We start from the raw sequence: 18,997 nt of genomic DNA on the forward strand, positions 1-18,997 counted from the left end.
AATAAAATTAGTAGGAAGATAAAGCCCTGTGGTTTAGAAGGAAAAAGACTGAACACTTTAACCACCGTGGTGGTCTTCTCTAGTCCTTTCTAATGTGGACGGCCATCAAATGTGTTTAGATTCAAGTCAGTATTATTCATTTGACTTAATTTGTAGAATATTTAAGAATATCTAAAATAATTTTAAAAGGTAATTGACTCTTTGCTATACTGGACTGTTTACTTCCTATTTAAATGCAATAAAATGTTACAGAGCAGCGTTTAAAAAGATGGTGGGGATTTAGTGAAATACAGTATTATGGCTATGTGAAGGCAACATATGGCAGCAGTCAAAATTACTTTTTGTTATATGTCAGCAGCTTAAGCTATATGTGAGAGAAGTTGCAGTTCATCCCTTAGTCTAACAAAACTGCAAATCCGTATTCTCAGTTTCTGTTTAATTTCAAAGCAAAAGTAATTTTCCTCTTAAGTAAAGAAAGTGGTTACTGTTTTCTTCAACTATCTTGAAGTTCTCTGTTGTACCACTGAGAAGGGAAGCTGGTAGAAAAGTGTTCATTTAACTTAACGTAGTATATTAAATAGAACTTTATTGCAGGCAGTCCCAAAACGCATTCTCTTTAACTGTTATTTTGTGGGGAACTTTCAAAAAGAAATTGAAGGGCCTTATTTGGATTTACTTTCCAGCTCAATAATTTTTGCAACAAATACAAAGGTAACTGAAGCTGGCTTTGGGTTTCTCATTTCTTTGGTTAATTCCCTGTTTTCTTAGAACAAGCTTTATGGGTTGAAAGAAGGGAAAAAAGGTAAACCAGGCCAGAAAAACTCTCTATGAAAAGTTCCAGACATTTGGGAAATCAGATTTCAAACATAAAAAGCGTAGAATATACATTACCTTATATTTAATAGCTGGTTTGGCAAGATAAGTGCTTTCTGAACTGATACATAAGAATGTGTACATGGGTGGGATAAATTGCTGTTCAATTCTTACCCATTTTTTCTATATTTACTGGCATTTTAATTAATTTTTCTAATTAATGCTAAGATTTTGGACAATTTCAACCAGAATAACCATCTCATATATATTCTATAACAAACCTGAGTAAGCATCAAATATTATCAGCTTTTGTGGCAGATGGGATAATATATTGCATAATTAGTGTGAGTAATGAATGTTTTTAGAAAACTAAATACTAACTTTAAATAGTTTCTACGATAATTTCTGATTTTAATGCTTTCTTAGCCTAAGCTTGAAAAGTAACTCCTGTTTCTTAACAGAAATTCTGATCTGGACCTTTTGCAAACCATCAGACTTTTATAATTGTTATGTTGCTTCTGTTTCTTTCTAGAGTAGTGTTGTATTTTGGAGCAGAATTCTCTACCATATGGAAATTTTGGCTACAGGTAAAACCATCAGTATAGTGTCTTAATTCAGGCAAATGTGTGTGGGAAGGTGGAGGAAGGAAAGAAATATATGCATGAAGTACATGACTGTGCAAAGATATTGAACTTAGCACAGGGCTCTGCCAAAACTAATTAGTCTTCTGAAATGGAAGGATAATTAGCCCGCAAACAGCGCTGTGTTATTTCAGCTCTACTGCCTCTGAGGTTGGAGCTAGCATCTCTGGGTCTCACATACAGTATGTGAACTAGTATGCTGCCGTATTAATTTTTCAGTGTCACTAGCTCAAGTACTACTATAATGTGCAATTTATTGAACATCATGGAAGTTACGAGAAAGGATAGAGTTAAGCCCATATATTCTAGTTGTCAGGATATTCCATACCTTTAAGGAACACTGTAAGGAGAGTGTCTTTATTGATACAATGCAGATACTGTAGCAGTAGACTAAAGCAGTAATATGACGATTTGAAAGCTGTGAAGCTTAATAACTGTGGGTGCTCTGCTAAAAAAGAACTTGCGAATATTACTTACAAGCTGCTTAGTCAATTACCAGCAACTCCATGTCCAACAGAAGCTTCCAAAAGACGGTTGTGATGTTTTGGGAGAAGAAAAATGGGAAATGACCAAATGGAAAACCTAAAGATATTTTGACAAAACCATGCAACTAATTGGAGTTTGTGTATATGCTTAGCATATGGCTTACAGTAAGTAACCATTGAAAAAGAATAGGTGTATTCTGGAACAAAACATTGGCAGAATACATGATAAGAGTGAATCAGATTAAATACGTATGGTAGTTATAGCTTGAATTTTTTTGGATGTAGGTAGCTGTACAATTGGACCCTAAGTTTGGCCACATGATGCAGCTTCATAATTGCACTGTATTGTTTTCGGTGGAAGAAACATATGTGGCAGTTCCACTTCTAAATCTGGCCCAGGGAAGAGGTAGCATTAAAACTGTTCTGCTTCTGCTATCAGTAATACATTTAGAGTTTAATCTGGGAATTAATTATAAGGCATCAATGGATTAAATGATATTAAATAGAAATCAATTAATTCCTGAGTGTTTGATTATCAGCACTGAATAACAGCCTCTTAGATCTCAACTCAGTCCTTTCTGGGAGGTTGTAGAAGAGTGACTTGAAGTGTATTCTAGGAGCCTACATGTATGTGATAACATACGGTAAATTAGTTCATTTGCCTCTATAGTGCTTTAAAATAATTAGAAATACAAAAGCTTGATGTACTGTATACAACTTCAGTGCATCTCTGTAGAATGTGGTTTTTCATATACTACATCTGGCCTTTCTGGTGTCCTCTTAAAAGAATGCTTTCTACCAGGCAGTTTCATTAAAGTTCATTCTGTGAGTTTGACACATTTTCTGTCCACCCTTAATGGTTCCACTGATGCATCCATAGAGCCACTTTTAACACCAATTGTCATTTTAATATCCCACAGCAATGCTTTTTGCTGTTGTCTCAATCAATCATGTCACAGAATAATCATCAGAAGTACAACACACATAGCTGCTTTTTCCAGAAGATTATGATCATGATTGCTTGGTTCCAGCAACAAGTTTCTGCTGTCAGCAGTCTGTCCATCTGGCTTTTAGACTTGGCAACAACACAGACACTATGTTGATGTTCCCTTTCAAGCACAGGCATTTGAGAATATATGCTGACTGCAACAAGTACTGGTAATTACACAGTACTATTAAATACAAGGTACATTGCAAGGTACTCTAGCAGAATCCACTGGGGATATGGTCTGCTTCATAATGGTTCTGCTGTTTCTTCAGAAGTCATTATACCTTTAAATATTAAGATGTCCATGCTAAAATTTAAGGTTTAATATGACAAGAAGTCTCATTTATATAGAACTTTTGTGGCATGATGCCAGTAATCACTGGAAGATACATTTAAGACATAATATATTGAACAGAACCAAATTAGTGGTGTATTTTTAGATTAGTGGTGCCCAGGGTCTGAGTTTCTAGGAATCTGTCTGGACACACCATCTCATTTATTTGTCTTAAAATAATTATCCTGGTTTTCTGTATATCTGGGGATACTGAATATAGAGAAGCCTTGAATTTATATTTTTCTTTGTTTGTCTTCCTTTCTTAGTGTACTGCCAGGTCTGACTCTTCCTGTAGAATCATAGAATCATTAGGTTGGAAAAGACCTTTAAGATCAAGTCCAAGCCTTAACCTAGCACTGCCCAGTCCACCACTAAACCACATCCCTAAGCACCACATCTACTTGTCTTTTAAATACCTCCAGGGATGGTGACTCCACCACTTCCCTGGGCGAGCTGTTCCAAAGCTTGACAATACTTTCTGTGAAGAAACTTTTCCTAATATCCAATCTCATCTTCCCCTGGCACAATTTCAGGCCATTTCCTCTTGTCCTATTGCTTGTTACTTGGGAGAAGAGACCAACACCCACCTCGCTACAGCCTCCTTTCAGGTAGTTGTAGAGGGCGATAAGGTCTCCCTTGGGCATCCTTTTCTCCAGGTTAAACAACCTCAATTCCCTCAGCCGCTCCTCCTAAGGCTCATGCTCTAGACCCTTCACCAGCTTGGTTGCCCTTCTTTGCACACACTCCAGCACCTCAATGTCTTTCCTGTAGTGAGGGGCCCAAAACTGAACACGGTATTTGAGGTGTGGCCTCACCAGTGCTGGGTACAGGGGGACAATCACTTCCCTAGTCCTGCCAGCCACACCATTTCTGACACAAGCCAGGATGCCATTGGCCTTCTTGGCCAGCTGGGCACACTGCTGGCTCCTGTTCAGCCAGCTGTTGACCAACACCACCCCACCCCGGTCCTTTTCCACCAGGCAGCTTTTCAGCCACTTTTCCCCAAGCCTGTAGCGTTGTGTGGAGTAGTTGTGACCCAAATGCAGGACTTGGCACTTGGCCTCATTGAACCTCATACAATTGGCCTTGGCCCATCGATCCAGCCTGTCCAGATCCCTCCGTAGAGCTCTCCTACCCTCAAGCACATCAACCCTCCTGCCCAACTTGGTGTCATCTGCAAACTGAGTGAGGGTGCACTTGATCCCCTTGTCCAGATCATTGATAAAGATATGAAACAGAACTGGCCCCAGTACTGAGTCCTCAGGAACCCCACTTGTGATCAGCCGCCAACTGGATTTAATTCCTTTCACCACCATTCTTTGTGCTCGGCTATCCGGACAGTTTTTTACCCAGTGAACAGTACACCCGTCCAAGCCATGAGCAGGCACTTTCTCCAGGAAAATGCTGCGGGAAACGGTGTCAAGGGCTTTACGCAAGTCTAGATAGAGCACATATGCAGCCTTTCCCTCATCCACTATGGAACTCACCATCAAGACTTTCAGAAAACTCCCTCTCAAAACAAGGTCAGGTATTTAGAAGTATGCAAGCAGCTCAAGAAGGCAGGAATTACTAATTCCTAAAGACTGTAGTATTGGAAGAAAGCCTGAGTACAGTCTGTTGTGGATTTTTTTAAAAGAGCAGTGAAGGACAGGCCACATGCACCAATCAGCAGGATATGTGAATGATAAATTCCTTACAGCGTAGAGTACAAAAAGTTCCTCTAGTGCAGGATATAGTCTCCTATATCCATACAGATCTAGAGGAAAACTATATTTAGGACCTGCTTTGCTGTACATTAAAGAATTCCTGTCAGCTTTGGTGAGGGCTGAACTGACCTGGTAGCTTACTGATAGTCTAATTGAGGTAGGCTTGATCTTTACTTGTACATTTAGCATCATAGCTGGGGATTTATATATGATGACTTAGGAAAGCAAATTGGGCAGGATTGGCCTCATCTATATTTTGCACAGTAAAGATGTGGGTATTCCTGATTTTACAAAGAGCTGGCCTGGGCTTTCTGAATGATAGAACATGCCAAGAATACATTGCAATTCAGGAAATTAGTTGAACAGTACAAATATAAACTTGTTAGGACTTAGGCTGGCTATGTCTGTACTGTGTTCACACCTTGTCTGGAATTTCAGAATCAAAAGTATTATTCACTGTAAAGAATTTCAGTACTGGTGTCCACATAATACCATCAGAATCAAATAGAATAGCTGAACTGTGCTTCATCCTACCTTGAACGCTGGGAGGGCTTAAAAACTGACATTGAGTGGTCAGGGGTTTAAACCAGGTACTGCAGTACTGTGGAATTGTATGGGAATAGCAACAAACTGTTTCTTCCTTTGTTTTAATGTTAAAATCGCCAAGATTTTGCCATTTCAATGTTGTACACAGAAAGGCACTCATGACAACCCAGAAATACAAAAGGCTTATGAAACAAATGTTCTCCATTCAAAAGTCATCGTATTACTTCTCTGACTCAGATTTCTGGCAGGAGTCCTGTTATGCTTCCACCTGGAAGGTACAGGCAAAAATATTTCCATTTGTGCTCAGCACAAAATAATTGAGCATAAACAGATTTTCAGTGCCCCAAAAATGGAGACTGAAATTGTTGGTGGAAGGTAGTGAAGCCCTGTGAAATTCTGCATTGCAACCTTGTACATTTTAATCCATCTTTCAGAATTTGTGAAATGTCTTCACCTAGCCATGCAACTCCACATTAAACTTAGAACGAAAGGATTTAATGTTTAAATGTCTAATCAGTAGTTGATGATAATAGGTTTGTGGTTTCCCTTATCCCAATTCAAAGCTAGTCTTTCAGAGGGTCAGGTAGTCATCTGGTCCAAAATAAATACTTCTGGGAAAGGGAATATGGTTATCAAAGCCCCATCAGCCATAAATAAACTAAATCGTGGAATCTTGTTTAACAAAAACTCTTGTGAGAGTTAGTAGATTATGTTTGTCCCTATATTAGGTGATGGAAGGTTAGTCATTGCCTTTCTGGCACTGTGGTTAAAAGTGCTGTCTAAACAAGGACTGCAGAATTAGGCTGTCTTATTTTCCATGGACTGCCAAATGTGTACGTTTATTTAGGGTCAAGGTCTACCGAGTCCTGTAAGACTAGAGTTGAATCCCCATATCTCAGACCTTCTTTTTGCTCTGTTTCATTTACCTTATGAATTGCTGAAAATCCTTGCTAAACTTGGCCTGCAGCCCAATCCTGATCCTTTTCCTTTTTCTTTAAGTTGAATTCCTAACTGGGTATGTTGTAATATAATGGGCTGTAACCAGTTAATCACACAGCTATTAATGGAAGTACAAGGCAGTACATTGCAAGCTTGTTAGTTTCACTTAGCCATGTGAATTTGTGTTTGGGGAAAATGCAAAGACATCAGTCAAGCTGACAGACACAACCTCAGCTGTCTTCTGTGCTACTGCCCTTACCGTTGTTAGGTGACATGGAGCATTCAGCATGGCATCTGGCAGTGAGGAACCCCTCCAAACAAATGGGGTAGCTGGATGAATTCTGTACCTGAGCTGAGGGAATGGCAAGAACATGTACCATGAATGCAAACACTAAATTACTGTATGAATGTTATGCCTTTTATAAATAGTTTCCTGCCAGAAGCGAACGATAGGAAACACATTAGCATGGGGAGCTTGCATGCAGTTAATAATCTGATTGCTAAGAATTTTTTTCCTCCTGACAGCACAGAATTGTTTTATAAATTTTTTAAAAACATGAAATAGGTGTTTGACATGAGCGATTAAGGGAAGCTATTTAGAATTGCAAAATGAATTAAAGCTTTAAAATGTCTTTACACAGTTATAGGCAGAAGCAAAAGTACTGGAATTGTAATAATGAGCTAGGAAATTGCTTCTTCAAAAGGAGAAACATTTGAAACCAGAAATAATCTTCCAGTTTTACTTCTGTGAGTTAAATTGCTTTTAATTCTAGATACTCAACAGTGATGTTGATATACCTTAGAATTCTCACAAATAGGGGTTTTTTTTGTATGTTAGAAGTTTCCATAATTATGAAATCCCCTTTTTGGAGATTTTAGGGAGTTCTGTTTTATGCATTTTTGGAAAAGGGAAAGGCCAATTACACTGAAGCTTAATTTCACATTTCCCACATCAACCTTTACACACCATCCAGTGGAAATAGTATTGGTTTTTCTCCATTGAGAAGAGTTTCTGGGTTTTGAATTCTGTTCCCCCTACAGACGAACTATTTGTTATTTTCAGTGTAATGCCTCCATATTGCTGATCATAAACTTCCTTGACAAAGGTGTCATTGTCTCTGTTCACCTGGGAGAAACTGCAGCACAGAAATGGGGGATGATTCATCCATGTTGTCTTAGTGATATGGTGATTGAACCTCCTGTTTCCTGATGGCTTGTGTCTTAGTTATATCCTCATGGAAAGGCTGGCTCAGAGATGACCTCTCAAGGGCTGTGCTCACATTAGCAAGAGGTAAAAATTACTTCAGATAGAACTCTTTCTCACTTGTCTTGAGAGAAGACCTTGACATTACTTTATAATTTTGCCAAACTTTCATTTTGCTCTGTTTCTTTGGTTCTTGGACAGTGTGTTTGAAAAAAAACCAACCCCAAAAACAGAGGAAAAAATTGTTCGGTATCAGTTGTGAGAAGGTCTGGCAGCCCTTCAGGGAACAGAGAAGTAGACAGGGTCCAGCCTAGATCAGAACAGACGTATTTGCCCTATGCTAATAGAATAACTGCTAGTGTCATTAAGGTTTTTTTTCCCCTGTTAATTCAAAGCTTTCTAGCCTTTAGATTTTAATACTAAGATACTTCTAGAGATGAGTATTTATAATATCTCAAAAGCAGTATACAGTGACTCTAGTGCATCAGGTGAAGTTCTACAAGTTACCATGGCTACCCTAAAGCTTTTCCAAGTCGCACTTGACTGAGCTCACACAGCTGGTGGCACTTGAGTTTGTGGTTGTGAATGACAGGAACCAAAAGGCGAGTCCTGCCTCCACCAGACCTGCTCCGTTGCTGTACAACTGAAGTCTGAAGTTTCTCTGCACCATTTGTGCCGCAGGAGATGGCTTCTTGGAAGTGCAGATTCTTCCTCCTTCCAGCTTCCCAGACAGGCTCAATCCCTGCCATTATTGGTGAGCAAGAAGGTAAGAAGTTGTAGGGCTATGGATGGTGAGAAATGAATGATTAGAAAACCAAAATCCAAACTCCATCTGTCAGTGTGCAGTGGAAACCCTGTGGTTCCAGTTGCAATCCCAGTCGGGATCATTAGGTAGCATGTGTTTGTTAATATGCTGAGAGGTTTAGAGAAATCTGTGGTAACAAGGGAGGAACAAAAAGCTTTTCAATAATTGTGTTAATCTTGTAAAAAAGTCTTTAGATCACACAGTTCCTTTTTTTTTATTTTTTGAATTTAAAGACATGTCTAAGGATAAATAGTGTTCAGCTAAATTTTGCATGGAATGGCTGTTAGAATAAATAAGGAGACTGGTTAAGATTAGAGATAAGGGGAGTCTGGTTGAATGTGAGTTCATGGATAGTGTGTGATTGGTTAATCTGGTAATTTAATGTCTTTAATGCGTCATATAGAGTTTGACTGGAGAGTTATTTAAGTTTTGGTGCCAGGTGAGTATTGAGTAGGTGTGCAGGTAGTTTCATTTAATTCTCTTGGAAACTTCAACCACTGTGTGTGTGAAACTTGTATAGATGGTAGCTCTTCCTAGACTGGACATTTCCAGATACTTTCTGTCCCAGCAGCGCCTGTAGGCTTCTCTGACCATAGAGGACCAGAACCAGTGGCATTAGTTTCTGTGCTCTATTGAACTGCTCTCAGTTTATGCAAAATACTGCATATTTTCCATTTAACCTTTATTTGATCTAGTTTAAAAAAAATGCTGATGTCTCTATTCTTTGCACTTTCAAGGGATAGCATACTTATGAGTCTGAGTCCAGCAAACCTTTTAAATGTGCCTATGCGAGTGGGATGGTTTGTACATTCAGATTATGTATATTTCTAAGGTGTTTGCTGGATGGAATTAAATGCTAGCTGCTTTGCAGCAGTAACCATTTGGAAAAAAAGTGGAGAACAGTGTGTTATTTTAGCCCACTCTGTAGCACTGCTGCCAAATGCTGATTCTGTCTCAATGGTGATTACTGTAGTTGCTTGTCATCCTGTCAATTCTGCAGAAAATACCAGTGTAACAAATCTGCTAAATATAATTCTTAAAACCACACAGTAGGACCACGAACAATGGTGACAATGGTGTCCATCCTTAAATGTATATCTGGAGGGATCAGTCCTGTTCTTTGTCAAATGGCTGTGCTCAGAGGAAGGCAGACTTGGACTGTGGAGTTGGGAAGGGACACTGTTTGTCTGCATTTGTGTTTTGGTTCACAGTGAGTGTGTGCTTTTGATGTGAACCTCCCAGTTGTCCTTAGTGTGCTTTGGTTCATGTCATCTTAGAGTATGTGGTCTGGTTCCTTTAATGGGAAATGAAAGTGGGAGATGTTCCCTAGGAGCACACCTGGAATGTGCTATCATGTAACTGTTGGGATTCTCAGCACCAGCTCTTTTGCTCTGTAATCCTCTCCCTCTGTCCCATGCTAATGTACACAGAGGTGATCAGTGGCACCAAAGAGCAGTGAAAATTCTCTTCAGAAAGTCTCACAGCTTTCTGACCTTAGATGAAGGTTCTTACCTGATTTTTTAAGTCATTCTTGAAATGATACCGCTTCAAACAAGATCACAACTTTTGCTTGTCTCACAAACACTGACATTCAACACAGAGGCAAACAGCCTCCCTTCTCCTCAGAGACACCATAACTAATGCATTTTGGAAACCACTTAAAATGCCAGCATCTTCATACTGTGCTCCTCTGTCAATAGAAGACTCCTTAGAGGCATGCTGACAGGCTCTGCCCCTTGGAAGGCTCTCTGTCCGTGGGGGTTTTGCTTGGTGCCTGAACAAGAGAAGGTTGGTAATAGGCAACATGTCGCTCAGACACTTTACTGCAGGGCCATTCACATATGTGACTTTCTATGTATAGAATTTGTCTGCTGACAGCAATTCTTAACTGGATGGTGAACTTTAGATCACATGAAACTCTGCCACAGAAATTAATCCAGACAGTTTTTCAGTGGCTGTTTCAGTAGCCTGTTTCAATGCAGAATTTATATACTAACACTGTCATTAGAAGTAACCCATGAGAGATGTCTGTAACTGTGCTGCTCCAGTACAGACATGATATCTGTCATGCACGTGTGGTCTTCATGGTCAAAATGGCCCTTTTCTCCATCCCTGGTTTACACTGTTAATGCTCAGCTTGAGGTGAATTGATGATGTTGTCCCTCTGATTTTGTAACCAAAGATGCAAAATTAAACTGGAGTAAAATTTCTCACTGAATACAGATTCACAGTTTGTGAGTGATATTCCTTGTGAGTACATTTTAAAGAGTAACTATCTGCTAAAAAGCAGGAGGGATATGGTTATGTGTATCTGAACTTAAAACCAAAGAAGCTCAGGCTCATGAAACCTGTAAGGGGCAGAGCCCTGGCAGAGCCACGGCACCACCCGTGTGTAGTAATCCACAGGTGGCAGTCTGCATTTTGCCAAGAGCAGGGTCAGTCCTTGTCACCACACTCCCATCCTGAGCAGGACCTGGCTGGGGCCCAGTCCTCAAAAAAGTGAGAAATGGAGGAACAAATGCTCCTAGTATTATTACATTTTGTGGCTTTCCAGAATAGTGAACAGCAGCAATGCTCACCTTAGGCCTAAGGGGTGAATTTCACTGTCATAGAAATAATTAATGGCAATACCCAGCTGTTACAATGATGAATGATGATAAATAAAATAGTTTCAGGGTGAAGAATCTGTCAGTAAACTATGAAAAGGGTGAGCTGGTGAGGCTGCAGCTGACTAGGGCTGCAGCCATGCACAGCTACGAAGCTTAGGACAAGCAAACTGAATGTCCCTTTAGATTTACCTTTTATTTAAAAGAAAGGAAGCAAGAAAAGCCTACTCTTACACCCCCTTCCTTACATGATTCTGTTTCTCAGATCACCTTAGGAGAATGTGTCAGTGTCAGCCTGACATTAATCATTACCCTGAGTTGCCGTGGAGACCAGTCCCCTTTGTGGTGGTCAGTGCTGCTGGCAGGAGTGAGGGCGGGCACGATGGCGCCAGGCAGCCTGCAGCGGGGCCGCGCTGCCTGCTAAGGAGTGCAGATAAAAGTCGCTCTCTCCCTTTATATATACACACACTCCTCTTTGTCTGGGTGTTAAACGTCCTCTAATATTTGTGTCACAGTAATATGTTCTTTGCCTGATGGCAGGATCTGCCTTTTGTTCCAGAGATGCAGAAATGATCCATAAGGCTTATTTCTTGGCCTGGCAAATCTGTTTGAGGGCCACTGACAGCTGCCATGCTTTTCTTTGGGAAATCCTGAATCTTTGCAGCCAGGATTAAGAAGTAAAAACTCTGCTTTGATTTAGTTTCTATGGATTTGCTGTTCTGATGGGCCATGGCCTCTGGTGTGTCAGGAACAGGGTGGCAGCGCAGCCTTCAGAAGGGAGATGCTGTGGATGGCAGAGGTCCAGGCCAAGTCGGGAGGTCACCAGGCAGCAGTCCCACAGGTGCTGACACACCTCTGCCTGTTCCACACAAAGGGTAAATCAGGTTATGGATCTTCTTTGTTACGATCCCTTCAGCGACCTTTCAGCAAGGTTGAAAGTGGCACTTGGTCATTCACAGAATCGTCTAGGTTGGAAAGGACCTTGAAGATCATCCAGTCCAACCATTAACCTAACACTGACAGTTCCCAACTACACCACATCCCTCAGCGCTGTTTCGACTCTACTCTTAAACCCCTCCAGGGATGAGGACTCCACCACCTCCCTGGGCAGCCCATTCCAACGCCCAACAACCCCTTCTGGAAAGAAATACTTCCTGACATCTAGTCTAAACCTTCCCTGGTGCAACTTCAGGCCATTCCCTCTTGTCCTATCGCTTACTACTTGGTTAAAGAGACTCATCCCCAGCTCTCTGCAACCGCCTTTCAGGGAGCTGTGGAGGCCAATGAGGTTTCCCCTCAGCCTCCTCCAGACTAAATCCCTCAGCTGCTCCTCGTACGACCTGTGCTCCAGATCCTGCACCAGCTTTGTTGCCCTTCTCTGGACACACTCGAGTAATCAACGTCCTTTTTGTAGTGAGGGGCCCAAAACTGAACACAGGAATCGAGGTGCGGCCTCACCAGTGCCGAGCCCTCAGGGACTTTCTGCGTAGGGGAAGCCTGGGCGGGCTCACAGGGATACATATGGCGTGGGGGGTGGTAGAGTTCAGAAGAGAAAAGTCATCAAAGTAGATACTCTATGACTGATGCAGATAATCTAACAAAAGCATTACTAAGACTTCACTCTGGAGACACAGCTGTTTAGTTTGGGGCATGCATCGCTGACTAATGCGGGTGCTTCCTCACTGCTGGGAGTGGAGGGAAGCTGCCATTTGTCACCTTATTAACAGCTCTGCTTTGTCAGACCCAGGAGGAGAAAAAATAAGCTGGCAGCACTAAGTCATACAGGCTGGAAACTCTACAGGTTGGAGGCTGGCTGCACTGGGTAAGTACAGAGGCTCTGAGGTGTTTCACCATCAGCTACCTAAACCTGTTAAAGATGTGCCTGTCTGTTCTCAAGACCTCTCCTTATCAAAGATCAGTGCTTTCCAGAAACCAGGTCAGAGGGCCTAAAATGTGGAGTAACACTGGAGAAATTAAGTCATTGAATGCAGGGGGAAAAGGTGGAGTAAGAAATTATCTTAACTATTCTGTTCTCTGCTTATCCTCCTGCACCAAAAATCTGTGTTTGCCCATAGAATTTCTACCCTAGTCAGGAACTGTAACCTAGAGATAGGTTTAACAGACATCCTGCCTTAAAATTACATACATCCTCCAACAGAGGATGTATGTAAAAATTTCCATTTTTCTCTGTTCATATTTAAGATGAGGAATGATCTAGTCTGTGGTTTGAGCCACTGTCCCACTGAAATAACTACATGAAGATAACACTGGGTTAAAAAGAATTAAGACTATACCAAAATGTAAATTGCCTTCCTAATCATAGCTTGGCCCCAGGTACCCAAGAGCAATACTAAATGATGTGCTTTTCCTACCAGTCTCACTTCAATCTTAGAGGGGGATTCAGAAAGGCTCTTAGCTAACCAAATTAAATCCAACCTCACAGGATCATCATCAGGAGAACATCTTCCAGTATCTTTTCAGGATAGAAAACTTGGAAATAATGGTATTAATATTATTGAGGGAGGCATCTAGAAGTACTTTTAAGGAAGAATTTTGAGCTGACCTTTAAGACTATATCCCAGAAAACAAAGGCCAGAAGTCTTCCACCTTTTAGGTACCACTGAGATTCTCTTCTAAGGTTTTACCCATTCATATTCCTGATTTTGGGCTTCTTGGAGACTGATTCAGGTTACCTGGCAAGACACTGTCGTGTTGCTCTAAGCCATGAAGGTGTGCAGTCCCAGTATCTTCCTGCTTCCTTCGTGTTTTGTGGGATTCCCAAATAGTGGTTGCACCCTGGCATGCAGGTTCTGCAGCTATCCCCAGTACTGTGGAACCATTTTTCCACAGTTACTGAGACACACCATGTAGACTACATTCCCATGCACAGCTTTCTAAAAGAAAAGATGAAGTATTCTTTTATGCCCTTTTTAACCAGGCATCTTATTGGGCCCCATCTACCTAGTAGGTAGAAGAGTGTTCTCTTCCCTGTTCTCGCCCATGAATGCAGCCTTTGCTGACTTCAGACATGGTTTCTTTTGTGCTCCAAGGGGATGTATTCCCAGCTCCACGGTATGTACTGTACTGCAGTGCTGGATGCTGGCAGAGAAGGTCAAGGTAAGGAACTGCTGTAGTGAATAATTTTGGAAACATTAAGACTTCTACACTGTAAATCCATTATCTAGTTATTCCTATATAGCAAATGCCAACACAGCCTCCTCTGAGGATTTCCACTATACAGGAACTAGGAAATATATTCTTAGATGAATTTGTGGATTTACAGTAAGACTGATTTACTCCTTCCTATCCCATCCAGCATGACTTACAGTGGGATTTCACCAGAGTAATATTGGGGGAAGAATACTAAGACACTCATGCTGTAACACCGTTACAGTGTTGACTCACTGGAGTGATTGCTTTCCTGCTGCTGCTGAGTAAATCAGGGACTTAAAACTAAGACAAAGCAGAAGTATCCCAGTCTCTGGAGTTTGATTCTGCTAGTTTGATTGTTAACTCTTACCTTTTTGGGATGTATTTTGTATGTCACACGAACATACAACTACTTTTCTTTAAAATACTAATGTGTTGAAAGCCTGTGTAATTAATGTAGCAGTAAATTAAGCATGGCTTTTAAACTAAGAAAAATTTGTACTTTGTGTACAAATCTTTGTTATTTTGAGATTAAAACCCTTTTGAGATTGAAACCCTGAGTTAGTTATGAGAAAATACCATTTCATAGTTTTGTATTATCCATTGATTTTTACTAAACAGTTTTATTCTTATTCAAATTACTGCTTAGTTGTTACTGCCCTGCTGCCTTCAGTTCATGCCCTTGTTCCTACTAAATAAAAACCAGGTAAGTGTTCCTATGAAAATATGAAATTGTTTTCCTCTCCTACTCAATTGCTAATATGTTCATTTATTTGTTGTTGCTTCTGGAAGATGTTCAAAGAGTATCTTTGTATTCCAGAAATGGCTAAGGATGTAACTTTCTGTCTAGTCAAAATTGACCTGCTCTTACTCTCAGTCTGAACTCAGTGAATGGGTAACCCTCAGGGAGACAGAGCTGCAGCACTAAAGGCATGACTGCAGCACGTTGTAGCAAAGATGTTGTTTAAACTTGCATTATGTGGGCTTGGCAACTGTGGAATACACTTTATAGCTTGTAATGATGCTCATACCAGTGTGTCTTATTTTTTTGAAGCTGCTCAGACTATAACTTTCCAAGGCACAACATGTACTCTTACCTATCTTTTGATGTGGTACAGACCTACCCAAACTTACCACCATCAAAGTGCTGGCAAGTATTGGCAACTCCAACTGAACTCCTGTGCACTAGGATCAATTCCCTTTCTACAGAATGTTTCAACTGTATTAGGCATATATGGCCTCTGAAGGCTGTCAGGATAAAATACTGATATTGCTAGAAACTTCAAAAAAATGCGCTATTAATATGTCATTAATACAGTTTTGTACCGGGCCACTGTAGAATATATGTGTGGTGTGTATTTTCAAGGAAAACAATACCCATATGAGGGTATGCATGTCACCACTGTCTATGCAAAGCTCATGCATTAGGCTGTCTTGTTCACCTGGGACTGTCACAAGTGCTTTGAAACAATTATGTTTGACAACACAGGCAGAGAGCAGACAAAATGAACTATGATTCAAAAGTGCTTGCTTGATGCAAAGGTAAATCATGGTCAACTCTTCTGATCTTGGTTGCGTGTTGAGAGACTTACTGCATTAATGTTTAGAAGCTTTGTTTAACTGGTATGTCAGTGGATACAAGTGCTGCTGTGTGTAAGGCTTTCAGTGTACGGAGGTGCAACTGCCACGCATAGTTGGATAACTTGTTTCCTGGACAGCAACAAAGCTGATAAGCCTCATTCAGCACCAGGAATCCATTTCAAAACATAACAGATTTTCAGGTACTCTTTGAGACAGCCTGTGCCATGGTTCCTATTTAAAATCAATAAATGCAAGGATACTCCCTCTGGTTTTGTAGCTTGTCTCCTGTCTGAGCTCATCAGGTGAGTAATTTCATAATGCGTTTCCATCTGCCCCTCCTTTATAACAAGTGATAAGGAAAAAAATACTGAAAATATTCTCCAGCTACCCTCTGCTTAGACTTTTTACAAGAGTGCATCTGGGAGGGAAGCTGGTGTTCTCAACCACACGTGTTCAATAACATAACTGTTCTTTGTCTCCTTGGCTATCTTGTCCCTTAGGCTCTTCCTCTTAGGCATGAGAGCAAATTTGTTTCAGTGTAGCTGGGTTGGGCCTTAAAGTTAACAATTTAAAGAAAAACACACAAATTCTAAAGACGATGTTTTCTTTAGCTGCTATTGATATAAATATTCTGTGTTTTAGCATTTGATGGACACCTCTCAGGCCCACTTGACAAATTTCAAAGTCCATTTACTTTATGTGGTCAAAGCATCCTTAGCAAAGAAAATTTTTTTCTTTGTCTAACCTTCCTTACACACTGCAAGAACCAGCAAATTATGTTCCTTGCAAGGCACCCGTGAAACTCTCTTAAGTTAGATTTGAGCCTGTTTGCCTTTATGGGTAGAATGTAAAGACGTTCTAATGCAGCTCTAAAAATCCAGCTTCCATGCCAATGAAGTAGAACGACAATAAAGCCTTTTTTTTTTTTTTTTTTTTGGGGGGGGGGGCTAATGTCCCTGGTTGAAAAAGAACATCAGAAGATTTCCTTTGCTTCTGACAGTTCAGGTTCAAACAAAAATTATATTCAATAGGAGCCCAGGTTTCTGAACACGTACTTTTTTTTTTGGTGCGTGCTCTTCATTAAGTTGGCAACCTGTTCTCGTTCTATCTGTATGATGAAACAATAAAACAAAGACTGAGTTGAATACTTACTTTCTTTCCATGATTTTAATATTTGCTGGAAGGTTTCCTTTAGCTCCAAAACAGATTTTTGCCTGCTACAATAATATTGTTCACATTGCAGGAATCTATGACTAAGCAGGCACCTAGGAAACCTTCCAAGTAGCTTGTACACTGTGCTTCAAATTCATCTACATATCATATCTCTGTACAAAATGGAATGTACAACACTTTTTAATTTATTTTTTTTTTAAAAAGCACTGATACTTTCTCCTGCAAGATGAGTTGCCTTTTTTTCCTTCTAAAAAGATAGAAGGGGTAGATGGACACTTCACGTTTCAACTCAGTCATGCATGCTTGCTGCTTTTATTCTTCCTTTCATTAACACTCTCAAGATTTGGCACAACAAGAACATTATATAAGACTAAATAATTCTTACATAAATCTGAGTGAATGCCTTTCATGAAGTACTGGGTACTTACCATGGCTATAAGTAAAAATGAATCACTTCCTTTTTAAACGGGAGCTTTAAACCTTATATTTTGTGTAGCTAATTGCCACAAGCCAAAATAACCTTTTGAGCTCTATGAATTTTCACAGCTGCAGACTGGAGGAAAAAAAAACCCCACACTGATAAATAGAAACTTAAGAATTTCCAAAAGAAATTACTCCCCACTCCAACTGCCTCTTTTAGCACAAAGCCCATCTCAGTTCTGCCAGAATGTTAAATGTTCCTAGCATGTGTCTGTAGAGCCAAGAACCTGAGTATCATCTAAGGGATAGAATGAAAGAATAAAGCAAGGATTGGATGAATTTGACACTTCAAGAACAGCATGGAGAACAGGCAACAGGTCAAGAAGCACTGGTAAAGCTTTTGCTAGAGGCTAACAGATTGAGTAGGTTCAGGGCTCAGCAGCTCAGTAACAGAATCACAGAAGACTCCTGATGTGTTCCTATATATAGGGAAATACAGGGATGTACCTTGTGTCTGCTTTTAAGCTAAGGGAATAAATATCTGTATTACAAGAGAAGATGAATATATAAAATAGGAATCAGCAAATCAAGAACCTAGGGAGGAAAACTGGGAGAAAGGATCATGTCCAGTCTCCTTGATGAAAATAAGTGGGAACCAGTCCTGGAAAAGGTAAAAGGCTTCAGAAACACTACTGGGACTGCATTCATAAAAGCCAGTTATGCTGGAAGAGAAACTCTTTGACCTGTCATCCTTCTCCACTACAGGATGGTTATCTCCTGGTACAAGAGTGAGTTCCCTGCTTCTGTGAAAGACAAGCAAGAGCAGGAGTGAAGGACCCGGTGTTAGAAGAGGAAGTTTGTGTAGGGAAGTAGTGGGCTGGTAGTAGGAAGACATGTAAAGAAAATGGAGGCTGAAGCTCAGAAACCCTCTGGTCATCATGTTAAGAAGGAAGGAAGAAATACTGAGAAAGAAGCAGAGAGACATATTTGGTGAACATCAAATGAAGCAAACAATCCCTCTTTTGAATGGTAAAGAGGACCTAAGGCTGGAGAGAAGGATGAGGTTAAGTCTGCTAAAACAGAATAATAAATCACCAACACAGAAACTGAAATCCCTTGTTGGCAAACAGAGGAATGAGAAGTATGGGATATAGTCAGTATATTAAAAGACCAGTGGATGGCAGCATATTTTTACTACCAAAATACTGTGTTGTCATGCCACATGTTTTGCTTGTAGCTGATCTGCTGACTAATACATCACATGTCCCAAGAACAAATCCATGTTTGATAAATTAGCACCAGCTGCAAAGATTTGTGCTTTCTGCGTATAGTTCATATTTCTTTAAGACGGTGGTGACCACTATTGTAGCTGTCCCACACTAAGTTATCTGGGAGATAAGCAGCATGTTTTACAAGAAGAAGAGTGAAAGGCACAGAGTGAGACTGAGACCAGTGAGGATAACATCATGTGACCTCGCTGTGTGCACCTTAGAAAGAAGAGTTTATAAAAATACTTCAGGAGTAGAAACTCAGGAGGCTATGCTTAAAGAATGACCTTAGTGTATTACTTCTGCTAATTTAGTGTGGTCTCAGTCCCAAGTTTACT

The sequence above is a fragment of the Athene noctua genome, chromosome 5 (assembly GCF_965140245.1).
Source record: "Athene noctua chromosome 5, bAthNoc1.hap1.1, whole genome shotgun sequence".
Lineage (NCBI taxonomy): Eukaryota > Metazoa > Chordata > Aves > Strigiformes > Strigidae > Athene > Athene noctua.